The 15,135-nt window shown below is 37.1% G+C and overlaps 1 protein-coding gene across 3 annotated transcripts in view; it reads right to left on the minus strand.

The window, feature by feature from the left end:
- Positions 1-15,135, minus strand: part of pparg (peroxisome proliferator-activated receptor gamma) — a 54,436-nt gene that overhangs the window by 33,050 nt on the left and 6,251 nt on the right. The window contains exon 1 of one of the 3 annotated variants that reach the window (XM_088338084.1): positions 87-136. The exons of the other annotated variants lie outside the window; for them this stretch is intronic. The gene's annotated coding sequence lies outside the window, so the exon portion shown is untranslated. Of the gene's footprint in view, positions 1-86; positions 137-15,135 lie in introns of those variants that run through there. 3 annotated transcript variants of the gene reach the window in all.

The following is a 15,135-nucleotide window of genomic DNA, read 5'->3' on the forward strand; positions in this document are numbered from 1 at the left end:
GTGTAAGCTAACCAATTAAAGGATCAACTGCAAAACGAGTAGCTCACTCACTTGAGATGAACAAATCACACTCTTATTTCACTCACCGGGTTTGTCCTTACAGATTCAGAGAGTGTTAACCATGACCTCACCAGCCAACAACTGACAGTAAAGAGGAGTATTGAATGTGTGTGTACATGGTCATGCTTTTCCTCAGGAAGTGATGACCAAAAGAAAGGGAACTACACTTGTACACACACACATTTTCTCCCTCTGACACAGTCTGGGCTCAGCAAGAGTTCAGACAGCTCAGCATCATGTGAGCTGTACTTGACTATGATTACAAATCTGTAATATAACCAGTGCGTGTATGGACCCGAATTTGGTAATTGAATATGTGTACAATCCCCTCTAAATGACTACTTGCATTAAAAAATGTAATATTAAAAGTGAAAGTCTATGTGTGACGCATTACAAAGAAATAACTTGTCTTGGTAACAAGTACTGTAATGAGTTATTAATAAAATGTTCTATTTTACTGTCGTTCCCACTTGGTGCGTTAATGCATTACTCCGCTACTCTATAAATACAGATCATTAATTATAGTATATTGAGTACGCTTGTTTCACTTCCATTGTCTCATTTGTCACATCCCTCAATTTGATAATCAGTCTTTTTACCTGTAGAATTATTTTTGCAATATCGTTGCAATACTGTATATAATATATATATATATATATATATATATATATATGGTAAAATATAATGAAAACGTCCCGGACTGTACCCAGAAATGGAGGAGATCCTCGAGTGGTTTGAAGCCTGGAAACAAAATGGATACGGGGTTTAAAGGCTTCATTGCTTCCACAGGACTGTGTATACGTTTTCTTCTATTCTTTTTTTTAATGTGGCTATTTTAAAGCAGTTTTAGGAGATTGGCTTTTAGGCGAATATAAACTGTATGTAATAAACTAATAGTTTTGAATAACACGCTTTTTGGTGTCAGTGATCTGGGCGTTAACTGAGTTACATTTTAAATGATGTAACTTGTAACTGTAATGCGCCTAAAGCTAATAACCAGTGTGTTTATGACCCTGACCTTATTAATTGAATATTTTTACAATGGCAAATATTTTCCAAATTGACGACTTGCGTCGTAAAGTTTTATTATTAAAAGTGCGAGTCTTTATGTGTGTGACCTGGGGTGTCAGATATGAGATGCGGATGACTTCCTGTCCGATTGGTCTGACACGGGAGCTCGTGTTGCCTCTGGTTGCCCTTCTCTACCGCCACACACTCAAAACACCAGAGTCAATGCCTACTGTAAATTCTGGGCTGCAGAGAGCACTTGATTAAAAATTGCATGCTCAAAATTAAGAAAGGAAGGTTTGTTTTGGTACAAGCCGCACCAGATTTTTAGCTACAGTCTTAAACAACGATTTAAATTTCTTACATTTTAGGCCCAGCTCACACCTGACGCAAACCACATGTGGAATTTGGTGTCAACGCCTTTGGCTGCAGAATGCCAACCGTACCGTGCTCCCAAACACATCACCCCTTTTTTAGCTGCGTCATTTTTCAGTTCCGCTCTGAGTTGTTTATATGTCACGTGTTTTCGAATCATGTGACCATTCAAGATGGCGATACATATTTACTACCGAAAGAAAACGCGAATGATGGCTGTGTTGTGTAAAATTGGAGCCCTGTATTTGTAGATGACAGCGCCCAGGCAACAATATTGCATAGAATAGTGCCAGATTGTAGCCCGGACGTGTTTTTATTTTAATGCTTTTGTCATTCGTGGTTGCCGTGGTAAAGGATCAAATTGAATGCTTGTTATCATTCTTCGAGGATTAAAAGAAACTTCAGTGACCCGACAATGAAGCTGATGCTACGGAAAGCATTTTTAATAGATAACTTCCACTGCTGCTAAATTTGGATGGATGAACAGATGCAAAAGAACTATATCATTTTCCACATCAAAGGATTTTTTTTTTCAAATAAGATGACAATAAAGATGTTAATTATTAGTAACAAAAATAATGAACACATTGAAATATTAATACATTCTCCTTACTAGTTAGTAAACATAAAAAAAGCCACAAGAGGGAAGTTGATATTGGTATGTGTCTCGACTGGTCATGATTTATTATTTTTTAATTTTGCTATTTTTATCATTATGGTTATTAATTTTATTATCATCATTGTAAACCATTTGTTAATCAATGTATTCAACGTCACCAATACCAAACACTAATACCCCTTACGCTTATGAGGAATGACTTATCATTTCAAAACAGGGTTACCCTTCACAAGCACGGTTCGGGATGAAAGTTATAGGAGATGGAATAAGAGCTTGCTCTGTCCACTCTACGCATCGGCCCGGTATTGCAGTACTTCCGGGAACGGTGCATTCGCAATGATCGCAGCAAGGCTTTAGGGCTAGGACCTTAGCTTGGCCTTTTGGCTGAGAGTAAGTGTCCCGGTTCCTAGGCTTTGTAGCGTATTATGAACTGACCGATAACGGATAATGGATAATGAATAACGAAGATAGAATAATAACCCTTAAAAAACCTAAAAACCCCTATAATATTATTATTAAAGCTTTGAAAACTCTCTCGGTGTACCGTCTTTCTTTGTAAATATGTGTAACCATGTATAATATGTATTTGCAACTGTATATTTTTGTAATGTATTTATTTTAGAGACTTATTCTGATATGTTTTCCACTGGCGAATCAAAAAGAAGGGGCGATAACAACTGGGGCTGACGTGAAGTGGAGTAAAAGTGAGACGTGTTTGTGGACGCAGCGGACAATAGTGGATATATATTTTTCCCACCCTTACCTTTGGAAATATACATTTTTTTTCCCCCCTGGATTATTTTCAACGGGACCCGGACTCTGCAGGTCTGCATCAAACCTTAAGTACCGGTATCATTTTCCGTTCATTTTGCCGGCTGTGGTTTTTGGACTGTGTACTTTATATTCAGCTACAATCGCGGGACTCAAAGTCGGGTTTGGGTTGATTTTGTGATTGTGTTACATGTTTTAATGTGGGCGCATGCGGCTTATATACAGGTGCGGCTTGTGTAAGTACAAAAGCGGTTATCCTCTTAAAATGTGCTGGGTGCGGCTTATAATCAGGTGCGCTCTATAGTCCGGGATTTACGGTAAGTTGATTGATATTAATTAGTTGGAATAATTATTGTTTGCATGCTCACAGTAGACTATGTTTTCTTTACAGTTTATATGGTCAATATCTGTCGTGTTCCTTCGTCTATCAAGTTAACATTTGTTACTTAGTACACCAATGACTTATTTCTTCACGAGGACATTGGAAATGTTTTCACTGGCAATAGCTAATGCTTCAGCATTTTTTCTACTTGATTAGTCTTATTTCAAAGGTGAAACTGAGCTCCTGACACCTGAACAAAACAAATCTAGTCACTTAATTTTCACAATACATTTAGTCTTTTTAATTGTTGACATAGAGTCGAAGAAAATCAGAATGAAAAAAGCATATCAAATCCATATGTAGTATCTGTAGTATTTTTGCACTCTACATTAAAACAAAAGATTTCAACATTTATAATTCCCTACATATGAATAGAGTAATTCGTATCTCTACTTAGGTTTGCATTAATACATTTGTAAAGAGAGAGAAACTCTTGTGCTGCTCCCATTCCACTGTGCAAATTATTCAATGGACCATACAACAATATTCGGCAAAGTAATTATACAGCTACAGGTCTGAGGCATCTTAGTATAAAAATCCACATTAAAATAGTTGGTACTTGTAAGGGGAATAAAGATAAATCATTTTGGAGTACACAAACTGTGTTATTGATCTGCGGCTGTCAATCATTCACTTGCACTTTTTTATTTTGATGTGAAAGGAAGGGGGAAAGTTTTAAGTTCAAAAGCTCCAAACTCAACCTAAACAGGAAGTAGCAATGTGTAAAAAAAAAAATCTCTCATCTCAAATTTCATCACTTTAATCAGTTTTATTTCAGAAAAAGTTGAATGGATCTGTAAAGATTAAAATTGTCAGCTGTAGATAAATAAACATACAAACTGGCACACACACGTAAGGTTTGTCCTCGGGACAAAGGGGATTTCAGTTCAACTCTTAATGCAAACATGGCACATGAGGACACTTAAGGACATTAGTGCGTGCATGGGCGTGTTGGGACTCTTGTGTTACGTACTGCTGCCCTTTTTTGTAGACCCAAACTATTTCATCAAAATTAAATGTAGTAAATATTTATAAATATAGTAAACTGCAATGGTAACTCTAATTTAAACTTCACATACGATTAGACATTGGTAAAAATGTAGTACAGTGGCCCACCCTACATACGAGCTTCTTGATATACAAAAAAATTGATATAGATGTGTTTCAAGCAAGATTTTGCCCGACATACAAGAGACAATCCAAATGTGAGAATTCCCAGATGCTACCACTGGAGACATTTTATTATGATCATATTTAACTTATTACTATATTTTTACATGTGATTACTATTCACGTGTGTTTAAGTGATCAGGAATATGTGTTTCATAGCTGTTTAGTGTTTACTTGGATGCATTTGGGAGACCGGGAACAGATTAATTGTTTTTTAGTTATTTTGTATTGGGAAAATTTGCTCGAGATACAAGAAATTATAGATACGAGCAAGATCGAATGAATTAATGTAAAGGTATCAGTGTACAGTACCTTTGCATTACAATCTTTTGACATTAAATGCAGTAGATGTTATTAGGCACTATATTTTCACATGCAAAACACAAACTGTCTCCAAGATATTAAAAAACGAAATAAAATAAATAAACACATGTGCTTACTGGTTTACTTTTACCAAAACGGAATCTAATGTGATCGTTGAAGAGGTTTATTCAGGGACAAAGACTTAGTCTTCAAGAAAAAGCCGCTGTAAAGTTAATCACTAATCTCAATCAAGATTTAAAAAAAACAAATCTGAAGTCATTTTTATGGGGAGAAAAGCGGTAGTCTAAAGCGTAAAGAGGTAGTGTAGAGTTGTTAGGTATGGAAGCTCATTACTTTTTGTATGAAGTGCCCTTTCTTGCTCTACTGCGTCCAAATGTTGCAAATTTCCAGCGTTGAAATGTTTAGTACAATCTCGATTTGTGTCGTAATGTAAGCAAGATTAGAAATCAGTAGGCGTTTTTAAGGGGTGAAAAGCGGTAGTCTAACGTGTAAAGCGGTAGTGTTGGTCGTTATGGTAGGCCATTGAGTTCTTTTGGGTATGAAGTGCGCTTTCTTGCTCTACTGCCTCTAAAAGTTGTAATTTTCCAGTGTTTACATGTTGAGTAAAATCTTTTCTTTTAAATGTTGTAATGTAAGTACGATTGACACAAGAGGTTAGAAGTTGCACAAAATTGGCACGTGTATTTTTTAGCACCGTTAGCTCCCTGCAAGTCAGCTACAATTTTCAAAATATTATAAGAACATGAACTTTCCCCCAATTCCTTTAAATAACTTTGAGTTAATGTTTGATGAGTCCCTTGAGTCCAAAACGCTTCCTTGGGTGGATAAGGGGAAGGAGTGGCGCACGTTGTCAAGGTCACACGCAGGCGTAGTAAAAGGCACGGCCCAGAAGTGTATGTATAACTTTCTATGATGTGTAGTTGAGTTGAGGCAACAACAGTTCAATTCAGGTCAATTTAAGACTCCAGATGATGTGAAGCAGCAAGGGGAGGCACCGTTGCTGGAACACCCTGACGTAGAAAGCGGGAAGGCTTGTGCCATGTTCCTTGAAATGCTGAGGAAAAGATGCGAGGGGGCTGCGTTTAGGACAATAACACATCACGGCAGATGACGTGATTCTAGTTGACAACAATGCAATGTGAGCTTGAACACACAAAAGTTCAAGGTCGACGGAATCATTCGCAAACCTCCATTCTACCTAAACCTCTTCGAGTGATCGACAGCAGCTCACTTCGTGTATCATGCAATATAACTTCACGAATTACTGTTGAGACTAATGCGTTACAAAGGGAAGCGTTCCTGGAACACAGTTATTTTCTAGGTAACAAATCCTGTAACACGTTATGAATAAAATTCTGTAACTTCATTATGGGTACTACATTATTATTATTCCACTACCTAATAAATTCAGGGAATGTGAACAGTGTTTTTTAGATATTCCTATTTCACTCGTACATACACATACACATACAACCCTTGTTCCGCCAGCAATAGAAGTTAAAGAGCGGGCATGTATGTATTTACCTAAGTAAAACTGAATACAGTTGTCGTTGCGCAGTCTTAAGCACAGAGTACTAAAAATGCTGTATTTCTCCTTATGTAGATATTCTTCCGACCGTATATACTCCTATCAAAGTAACAATCAAATACTCAAATAAGTGGGTGAGCTAATATGCGCATCTTTGGTTGAGTCTAACCAGTAGCATGTGGTAGACAGTGGATGGGGAGCGTGGCTTATACAGGAACAAAAATCTACAGAAAATCAATGGGGCAAATGTGTGCGCAGAATTAATAGGGGGCTGAATTTTGGTATTTTTATTTGTAAAATTGTTTTTGCAATGCACCATTCTTGGAGAAAAAAAAATTGATCTTTGAGCAGGCCTGAGTGTCTCGCTAAGTGCTTGTTTGCAAGCTTTCAAGATTGGGCAAGCCAAGAAATATGAAGGGTTCACTCTTTCTACAGGGTGGTGTGCAAATTTTCTTCTATTTGTATTATTATGTGGCTATTTCAAAGCAGTATTAGGCCGGCTTATATGCAAGTATTTACAGTCAATTGTAACTAGTTACTTTCAGAATAATGTGCTACTTTCTGGTGTTAGTAATCTGGGGGGTAACGCACTAACCTTTAAATTAAGTCATTATAACTGTCACTACTTTTATCAGTAATGCACCCAACACTGTCAAAAGCAAAAGAACTTTGCTATTTAGGTCACTATATGAACTGAATTTGCAGGCAAAAAACGGGAACCGGAAAAGGGTATGGATTAAAATATGTTTGTGAACCCTAATAGACACAAGCATTAGTGATGCTGCGGGCAAACAAAAGCTGCATCGGTCCCAGAGGAAGAGACTCCGCATTTGACCCGATCCATGATTGAGAATATTTCTCCACTCTCCAAAGAGGAAAGTGGAATAAAGGCTAATGTTGATCACTCTGTTCTGGTGAAATTATGCTAAGGTGCCCTCGCAGAAAAATAGTTCACTTTACAAGTGATTTGTGTGTATTGTCGTAGTTAGAAAGAAGGATTGTGTGATAACGTCTTGAGTCAAGTTGTATTTATTTGTATAGACCTCTCTCTCTCTCTCTCTCTCTCTCTCTCTGCCCTTCTTTCTCTTTTTCAAACGTTTGTTTGAGAGAAGACAGAGGGGAAGGAACTGTTGCACCACATAATTTTTTTTTTAATAAAGCTAAACAGCATAGTAGTTGAAAATAAAATATCACTTGCCTAATTAACACCTAAAATGTTTAACAAGAGGTTTTGGCTATTACGAACACTTGTTTTGCATCTTCAGTATAAAAATTTATCACATTTACCATTTAGTGTATGTATTTAGTGTGTGTATCATTTGCTCTCATGTAGGTTTTAGATCAGGGGATGGTGTCATAATAGTCAGTGGTTTGCAATAATCTGTGGTCTGTGCAGCCCTTTGAGACTTTGTGATTAAGGGCTATACAAATAAACATGACTTGACTAGAATTGACTAGTTCATCATTTATTTTGACTCTTTTTACGTACCTTATAATTGTGCCACTGGAAATTAAATCAAATTATTTTCAAAAAAATGACGATTTTCAATATAGAAAATTCCAAGAAGACAGGGGTTATTACTAACATTATTTGCCTTTGCTGTTAATAATTACATCCAATTTAAAAACAAATAAATAAAACAATGACCTTAAAACCTTTGCTAAATCAACAAAAACGTAATGCTCCCTGATAAAGCTAAATCAATGGTTGGCTTTCCGCAAAGAGAAAAAGATAACTGTCACAATACCACAATTAAATCTGGACTCACAACTTGACAGCTAAAGAGCCCGCAGGCTTTTTTGCATGCTATTAATCTTGCTTATCGGCAGTGTGAAAAAAAGCCAAATACAAACATGTCTGGCGAAACACGCCACTGCCGAGGCATGTGAGTAGGCAACATAAACATAAGATGCAATGCTATCTCAGACACTCCCTTCAATTATGACAGCCGAGCAAAGTCTTAGTCATTCATTCACGCCATTTACACCCACATCGTAAAGGTAATGACTAGTAGCATTTAAACTCGCCACACAATTGTAATTAATAAAAATCTAAATGGCGAAATACTCACAGTTTGAAAGAGATACAAAAGCAATTATTCTAAAAAAAAGCACAAAAGTGTGATTTGGGTAAACCTTGTAAGATTCCTGATAATCATTTAGGAAAAAGTTCAGTGCTATTTTTCCTCCCTGGCTTTTCAGTCAACACAGAATCCATGACAAGAAAAACGCAAGACCATACACTGGAATTTCTATGAACAAGCTTAGGCAATCCAGAGTTTATTCCAGTTGGCTTTTGCTGAGGGAAATGGGGTAAAACCTGGGCTAGAAGCCAGCCAATAGCATGGCACATTTTTCCAAATGTCGATTGCACTCAAATTTGCCTTGATGGGCAATTCTTAATGAACATCTCGTGCGTATTTATGGAAAATGAAAAGATGCTCGAGTACCAGGTGAAAAAAACAGGAAGACTGGGCCTTAGATTTGAACCACAAAAGTACAGAACTCTGAAAACAACCACAAAATGCTGGTACACTGCCCTGTCACAAATTATTATAATTTAGTGCAAGGTTGTCAAACTCATTTTCACTGAGGGCCTGATGTTACTTATAAATGTAACTAAATATCATTGGTATGTATAATAAATGTAACGTCTCTTTCGTACAAAGTAACTACGAATTTATGAATATTTAAAGTCACAAAAATTACAGTTCCATTGAAAAATGTCACTGCACAAATGTAATACGTAAAAAAATAAATATTGTAATATCTCTAAATACGAGCTATTCGAGCCACGAGAAATTAGAGACATGAGATGCCTTTCAAGCGAAAAATGTTGTCCGACGTACGAGTTACACGAGATTTTCCAGACGTTAACACTAGAAGTCCAAATTCTGAAGACTTTCCTCTACATACGAGCTAATCTAGCGACGAGACATTCGAGATATGATGTGTCTTCGGAACAAAAAATTTGCCCGACATATGAAAAGAAAATCCAAGTTACAAGAATTTCCAGGTGCTACCACTAGAGGGCCAAGTGCTTGAGACCTTCCTCTACATAAGAGCAACTCGAGATATTGGATAATTCAGAAACTTTCGGACAAAAATATTGCCTGATATACAACAGAAAATCCCAAAATTTTCAAATGGTACCACTAAACAAACTAGTGTTCAAGACCGTTCTCTTCATACAAGCTACTCCGGATATGAGATATTCTAGATACAAGATGTCTTCAGAACAAAAATATTGCCAGACACACGAGAGAAAATACAAGTTATGAGACTTTACCGACGTTACCACTAGAGGGAGGAGTGCTTGAGACTTTCCTCTACATACCACCTACTCGAGATCCAAGATGTCTTTGCGACAAAAACATTGCTCAACATATGAGAGAAAATCCAATAAGTTTCAGGCGTTACCACTAGAGGGTCTAATACTCGAGACCTTCCATTCGAGATATTGGATAATTCAGAAACAAGATGTCTTTCGGACAAAAATACTGCCTGACATACAACAGAAAATCCAAGAATTTTCAAACGGCCTAGTGTTCAAGACCTTCCTCTTCATTCAAGCTACTCCAGGTACGAGATATTCTAGATACAAGATGTCTTTCGAATAAAAATATTCAAGATTCAAAGTGTTTGTCAAATGCACAGTAAAGAACCACAATTCCCTGCACAATGAAATTCTTACTTTGCTGTCCACACAGTTGCCAGTGTAATAAATCCATCCATCCATCCATTATCTGCACCGCTTATCCTCAGTGGGGTCACGGGGGTGCTGGAGCCCATCCCAGCTGTCTTCGGGCAGTGGGCAGGGGACACCCTGAGCTGGTTGCCAGCCAGTCGCAGGGCACACATGGACAGACATTTCGCTCGCTCATTCACACCTAGGGACGATTTGGACCGGCCAATTTACCTGAAATGCATGTTTTTGGAATGTGGGAGGAAACTGGAGTGCCCGGAGGAAACCCACGCAAGCACGGGAGAACATGCAAACTCAACACAGGAGGTTCGATCACATGACCTCAGAACTGTGCCGCACACATGCTAACCACTGCGCCCTCGTGCTCCGCGGATATCTTGTCAATAGGAAATGTAATTTTTCATCAAAACAGTCTTCTGACCTAATCATTTTTAGACACTAATCTCTAAGGGTTAATTTCAATGACAATTCACATTCACACCTATACATAAGCAATCGAGTTTTTACCTAACTTAAGGACTGATAAAAAGATGAAGACCCATTAATGAGGTTGTCTTGGTTTCTTTCTTTCTCTGTTTCTTTATTTGTTTGGCTGTCCTTCCTTCCTTCCTTCCTATCTCCCTCCCTCCCCCTTCCTTTCTTTTTCTTTCCTTTCTTCCTTCAAAATACAAGTAAAATGAAATATAAATTGAAGTTCTTTGATTGATTAGCTAATCATTAGCATTTAGTCTTCTTAAATAAATTTACCAAACACCTAATGAGTTAATAAAGCATAATAAAGCATTCATAGCGGTGCAAAAGAATATATTTTCAGGTATTTCAAGGCAGGAGGAGGATGCTCAACCTGAGCCCTATTAAACATTGTCCAAAAAAAAAAGACTTTCCTTGAGTATGTAGAAATCCAAGTTCCTAAAAGTTTTAAATAGAACAGTTACATCAGTTCATTTTTAGTTCAGTTTTTTATTTTTCAATTACAACCAACACCCTTCAAAACTTCCCGAGGAGTGTGAACAATTGACTTGTTCTTTGTCTATGTTATAAGAGGGCGATTTAATGATGGTAATAATAAATCAACTGGCAAAAAACAGCATATGAGTAGCGATAATTGACTTTAATCATACGTCTGCCTTTGATGTTGTTGCTGATGTCATGCCCGATGGGAACAGCAGTGCCATTTGCCTTGAGAGTATTTGGCAGAGCGACTTGCAAGTTTGAACGTCTCCGTTTACCAAAGAAAACACCCGCCAGTCATTGCGACACATTCGGTCCAATTGTGCAATTTGAACAGCACCACTTCCGACAGGAAGTCAAGCCGCAGCCAGGACAAACATTACAAAAGACGGCTGGATGGATGGATGGATAGATGGATGGATGGATGGATTGTGTTGTAGTATTGAAATACGTCACTGACTATCTTTAGTCATGATTGTTCTTCATTTATAACTTCTTTATTTTTTTAGTCGTATTAGGTAACTTCAGTTGTGAATTATTTTGTAGTCAGAAGTGGCCTTAAGCGCCAATGTCAGGTCTATCACCTGACTTCTTTGAGTGGAATACAAAATAAGGTTGGGCTGGGACATTATCCACACGAAGCAAGTACTTGGATTGGATCAATACTCCAACATTATGCTCGAAGCAATGCTTCTCTGTGTGTAGAGCTCACTGGCGCCCTTAGGTACTTTAAGTTTATGCCTGAGTGTGTGACTGACATGCACACAATTAGCACATTTCCCTACCTGGCTGCTGCTGCATCATGCCTGCCAGGCAGAAGAGAGAGCCATATCTATACCAAAAGCTAAAAATGACGGAGAAAAACAGGAAGCTCAGAGCAGTGTGGACCTTTTTTACAACAACAGAAAAGTACAATGCAAGGTTTCATTTGTGTGGTAACGTGGTCTGCTACTGTAGCAAGACCAAAAATTGACATAAACACCTGAAAAAAGCTCGCCCTGCAGAGAGCATTAAGTTGCAACCAAAAATGTAAACATGTTAGTGTTCCTGAACAAAAACCTGTAAATCCATTGTCACTATGGCAAAAGAGTCAATGAGATACCATTGATACTTGCATGGCTGACTTTATTTTGAAAATGTTGTGCAATGAAAGGTATATTAGATTTATTGTTGACATTGTTACACAGTATTTATATTTTCGTTTCATTGCTGCTTTTTTGGTTTAACCCTCTTTGCTTTTATTCTGAAATTACTCAATAAAAAATATCTAAACAATTGAGTGCCTAAAATCTTTGTGCTGTGTTAATAAAAATTAGAAACTATCTGAAGGGGAAGGGTTAAATTATTCAATGATCATGTTTTAAGCAAAAAGTATCGGTATCGATCAATACTACTCTGTATTAACTTAGATCGGATCTGTACCAAAATTCCTCCCTTCTCCCGAGTATCGATAGGCTTATGTCAGTAGGAAAGTGCTCCATTCAACCATGGGATTCCTTCAATGTTGTGTAATAGATTTACTAAAATGGACTTATGCACTGCCCTTTTTGTATAACCTCAGTCTTTGCATTAGTGAAATTATTCTGCCATGTCCTGTAGCTCATTTATGCCCAGCATATTTTGTAAAACCTTTGAAGGAACTGCTCATCTCCAGCTCTTATTTTGACAGACCTGCCGTTTCATACGTCGAATATAAAAACGAACATACAGAGGAAAAAAAACAGTTCCTCGACAATGGATGGATGGAACGCTGGGTGAAATCATATTATTCAAACAAAGTTTTCCTTTTCCCTTCTGGGATTTCATTTTTTCCTCTTGATACCAAACAATCTTTGAAGCTTTTATTTTACAGCAATAGTTTCCTTCTGAGCATTAACTTCAAACAACTTCCACAGATCTAATAAAAGTATATTTATAAACATTTTGAAATGAGGTGCTTCCTCCATGACCTGTCATAAATATAAATATTTCAAATGTTTAACCAAATCTGTTTTCAGATTGCCTAACTCGGTTTGTCTACCTGAGTTAAGTAAGAATCAAAGTTACAAATCGGTTGGAAATCCTCTTATGTACGAGAATTTGTGTTTTGTGACTATATTGCTAAATCGGCAAGGTGGCAAGAAGTTTCACGGAAGAGCTGGAAACAATGTATTTTTAACTAAAGAAATTAGGACAAACAAATTCAAATTTCATATTGTAAGACGCCTGGCACGGAAGGAAGTCCTCTGCTGTTTGGCTGTCAGTCATTTTGCTGCTATTTAATAATCCATGGACACTTGAATCCTCCTAATCACACATCTTATCTTTGCCATCAGACGTCCACTACGAAGGTGGCATAAGTAAAGAACACAACATCTCTAAACAAATACTTTAAATTTTGAGACACTATATTTGGCATACCTGTCAATCTCAGCCAATAGCTATCCTTATTAACAAGTGCAATTCCCTTTATTAACTGATAATAAACCTTACCAAAACATAATGTGGCACCTTTTCACTCACAGCAAGACAGAATATACAGAATACAGCGGCAATATTAGCCATCAACGATGCTATTGTTGTCTGCCAACAGTGACCCAGACGATTTGGATTAGAGCCGGGCAAGGTGGCAAGTTGAGATCGGTTGAACAAAAAACGAGAATAAAATTGTTATATCACGTACACCCCGGGCACCAGCGTGCCACCCAAGGACAGCTGAGGTGCCCGTGGACCTGTTCTGAAAATATCTCACTAGGACTAGGTCATTGTGATTTTCTATTGAAACTATTTTTTTGTGGTTCACTGAGTCCATTTAACCATACTTCCAATAATTAACTCATCCACTGCCGGTTGGGTTAACTACTGAATGTGGAATATGGAGGGTTGATGCCCAAGTCAGTCAATAGCACTGGAATCCAAATCTATATTTTATTGGTAGTTAATTAATACTAGTTCTTTGCGCGAGTTACTTATAAGCTAAGTAGTTCATTAGTGTATTTAATTCATTCACTACCGTGTCAGTTAACTCATTGCTAGCTTAGTTAAGGAAAATATAGGATTGACATCTAAATCTGTCAATACAAAATCTAAAATGGATAATTGCCGTCTGTAAGCATCATTGCTAGTGACCGAGTTAACATAGTAACCAGATGGTAAAGACATATTTAGACCAAAATACCTTGTTATTTTAAAAATGCATATCAAATGGATCCTCCTGGCATTAATTAAAACAAATGGTAGTTTTTAGCTTCAAAAAGGTTAGAGACCCCTGGCATGCACAATTTAATATGATAAAAAAAAAGTATAAAATTAATCCAGAAAATGCTTATATTGAACTCAAAACTGTTTGAGTTATTTGACAACACTTTTGATCAATGAATAGTCTGAGTTCACTTCATTTAAATGTTTGCTCTTTTACACTTATTTGAAAGGTAATTATGTTTAAAATGCTTCTTTCAATTTGAAATTACTATGTGTTTGCTCATCAAACACCTTTTGCTGTGAACCTTGCCCCAGCCTATGTGTGGGTGGTGTGTTGGTGTAACTCAATTAAGAACTAATGACAACGTTAAGCAAGAAAGTATGGTAATCACGGCAGCCAAATACCAGAAAAAGGGAGGACTGTTTATCTTTTATTTGGGCTCTTGGTTGGTAATCAACCGGTAGTTCACTTTCCAAATAAAACCCCAATAAAGTTGTGATGTATTATTTGAAATGATTTATATTCTTAATTTTATCTATTCGGTATTCGTGAAATAGTTGGCACAGCTCAGAAACAGACACTATCTTTAATGGGCTTCACATCATTTAGTTTTAGGCCACTAAACTAAGTGTTCACTGTACTCTCATAAAAGACAATGGTCATTTTTTTTCTACTTTGAATTTTGTTTAACAAACAGGCTTGTTTAGCGATACAGAAACGATTTGCTGAGATTGAACAACTGTAATAGGTGTCTGTACCTTGGACTACATTTATTCATTTTTAAATAACATTTGATGGAAAAAATAGCTAGCTGGATGGATGATTTACTGTAGGCTGTACAACGAGATCTTTTTAATGACAGAATGGTTAGAAATACCTGCTTTATCCAATTTAAATACCGTACTTGTGAAGGGCCATGTCAAATCTGATTTCAAAATGTCCAGATGTTTATCTCAGTGGTTGAGCACATTGTGTCATCCTAATTTATCTTTTTTTAATCTAAATTAATCTAAAATAGTGTACATGTCATGATTACCGATTTGAATCACCTGTGACCGGT

This window comes from Urocampus carinirostris, chromosome 6, assembly GCF_059441175.1.
Source record: "Urocampus carinirostris isolate Australia breed hairy pipefish chromosome 6, RoL_Ucar_1.0, whole genome shotgun sequence".
Lineage (NCBI taxonomy): Eukaryota > Metazoa > Chordata > Actinopteri > Syngnathiformes > Syngnathidae > Urocampus > Urocampus carinirostris.